Here is a 2,885-nt window from a genome sequence, read left to right as displayed (position 1 = left end):
TGGGCCTACCAAAGGAGAGCACTTGAGTGCTTCTACCTATGAAGGAAACCCCCTAAGCGAAGGAAGCCCAATATAAAAAGAGGAAGACCCCAGTAAGGAAGGGGTTCGGAAAAATGACTAAAAAAAGACAGATTTAGTAAGAATTATGATTGTAAGTTGTGATCTTCCAACAAAGATATACAAAATTACAGTGGATGTAGCTCTATATATTATATTATATTATAAGATATAACTACTATATAATATATTTTAAATATATTATAATATTGAATGGTAATTATGGAAAAAAATAAAAAAAGAACTTAGAATGACCATTCCTTTCATATGAGGAAGGAATGATGATTCACTCAAAATGGATGAATGACCATTCCTTTTGAATGATAATTCCTTTCTTATAAATCCAACAAAACATCAAATTAGAATTACATTTCATTCTATTCCATTCATTTCCACCAAACTAAACACACCATAATTGTAACTCAAATTCTATTGCTAGCTTCAGTCGAGCCTTTCTGCACCCGGGACACCTTGGCCGAGTCCCTTCAGCGTTGGGGGCCTCGGCCGCCCTCTCTTGGCGCGCTGTGACCCTCTTCTGCGCTTGGGCGCGCGCTGGAGGTCATAAAATTTAAACTCAAATTTTTTGCTATAATTTTGAAGTTTGGGTCCAAAATGGGATAGGGTAATAGTATAGTTTATAGGAGATAATTGTGAATAAATGGTAACCGAGAAAATGGGACTCGTCACGCTCACGCTGAGGAAAACGGCACCGTTCGATGCACTTATCTATTCAACGCGGAAACGAGAAAGAAAAAGAAAGATCCACGATCATTGATTGATCTTTGAAAGAAGCAAATTGACGGGAACTTTGTATAAATAGACTAAGTAAAATGTGTTTTGAAGTAAATAAACCACCAAAAAAATAAATTGGGTAAATAACCCAACTTCCACGTCAGCATTCCACGTCATCAATTATGGTTTTAGGGTTTTATTTCTCCTCCTCATCTTCCATTTCGCGCCATTTTTTTCTCCCAGCCGCCTTCAATTTCTCCTCTCTTCTTCTCAAGTCATCGTCATCGCATAACCTCATTAATATTATTATCTTGCCTATTCAACGTTTTTTTCTCGTCCAAAACGAAGTTTGAAGAAGAGCTACTAAGTAAGTCTTTCATTTTCTATATCTCTCATGGTGTTTTTCGTTGTTGTTCATATGTTTTTAAGATGAGAATGTAGTTAAAAATACATTAAAATAGTATTTTTACATGTTAAAAGACTAGTTTACATTGTCTGATATGATGAAGATCCGCCGGGTATAGAAAAAAAAAAGGTTTGTTCTTGGTCGGTTCGTGGTCTGTTCTTGGTCTGTTCTTGGTCTGTTCTTATAACATGGTCGGTTCTGGTCGGTTCTTGGTCTGTTCTTATAACATGGTCGGTTCGTGGTCGGTTCTGGTCGGTTCTTGGTCTGTTCTTATAACATGGTCGGTTCTGGTCGGTTCTTGGTCTGTTCTTATAACATGGTTGGTTCGTGGTCTGTTCTTGGTCTGTTCTTATAACATGGCCGGTTCGTGGTCTGTTTTGGTCTGTTCTTGGTCTGTTTTCATAACATGGTCGGTTCTTGGTCTGTTCTTGGTCTGTTCTCATAACATGGTCGGTTCTTAGTCTGTTCTTAGTTTGTTCTCATAACATGGTCGGTTCTTGGTCTGTTCTTATTGCACTGTCAATTTTTAGTCTGTTCTTATTGCACAGTCGGTTCTTAGTCTGTTCTTGGTCTGTTCTTGGGTTGTTCTTATTATATGGTATGTTCTCATTATATGGTATGTTCTTAGTCTGGTCGTGGGATATTTGGTTTGGTTTAATGACATATTATTATCTTGATTAAATTTTTGCAGTTTGAAAATCTAAATAATGGCTCAGTGGAGGATTTTTTTTGACATTGGAGGAAAATGGGATGAGACTGAAAGTTGTTGGGTGTGGCATACAGATTGTAATTTAATTGGCATATATATGGATGAGAAGGATACTCTCGAAACCTTCGTTGATAAGATTTGTAGAAAATGCAGAATTGATGGACAAAAACATTCTTTACAACTATCATGGGTACCGAATTTGAAACAGAAATCGTTGCCCGTTGTAATAAAAGACAATGATGATTTGTTATTCTTCAGGGATATAGCCCACGAGGTACCGCTACACGTGATAGTGGATGGGAAGTTTATGAATCCCGAAGAACATATTGATGGAGTCAAAATTAGGAGAAATCCTTTGCATGATGATTTTTTTTATCGTGATTTTATGGGTAATGTAGCTACAGATGAGTTTTTGACTCATAATGATATTCCACCACAGTCACAACCACAACCAGAGTCACAGCCACAGCTAGAGCCACAACCGCTTACCATTTTAAATGAAGTAGAAGTTGTTGGTCCTTTAGTTTGTATCGACAAGACTGAGTTTGGATCATCTCATGGATCTACGTTCAGTGACGGATCTAGTTTAGAAGTTGGTCAGTACTTTACAAGTAAGAATGATTTGAAGGAAAAGTTGCATTTAATAGCTTTGAAGGGGAAGTTTGAATTTTGAACAACAAAATCAAATAAAGACGTGCTTGTAGTAGAGTGTGTGGATCCAAAATGTGTGTGGCGTATCCGAGCCTGCAAACTGAGACTGTCGAACATGTTTGTAATCCGTAAGTATAATGGTGTTCACTCTTGCTCGTTAGAAAAGCGTTCAGCGAACCACAGGCAAGCAACGTACTCCGTTATTGGAAGTTGCATGAAAAACCAATTTATAGGCGTGAAACAGGGTCCGGTTCCAAAATCAATTCAGAAATATGCCCGTAACGAATTCGGGACGGACTTCAGTTATTACAAAGGATGGAAGGCTCGTGA

The sequence above is a fragment of the Morus notabilis genome, unplaced genomic scaffold (assembly GCF_000414095.1).
Source record: "Morus notabilis unplaced genomic scaffold, ASM41409v2 Scaffold7370, whole genome shotgun sequence".
In the NCBI taxonomy this organism is placed as follows: domain Eukaryota; kingdom Viridiplantae; phylum Streptophyta; class Magnoliopsida; order Rosales; family Moraceae; genus Morus; species Morus notabilis.
The sequence above is the reverse complement of the archived record's forward strand: the minus strand, read 5'-3'. Positions refer to the sequence as shown.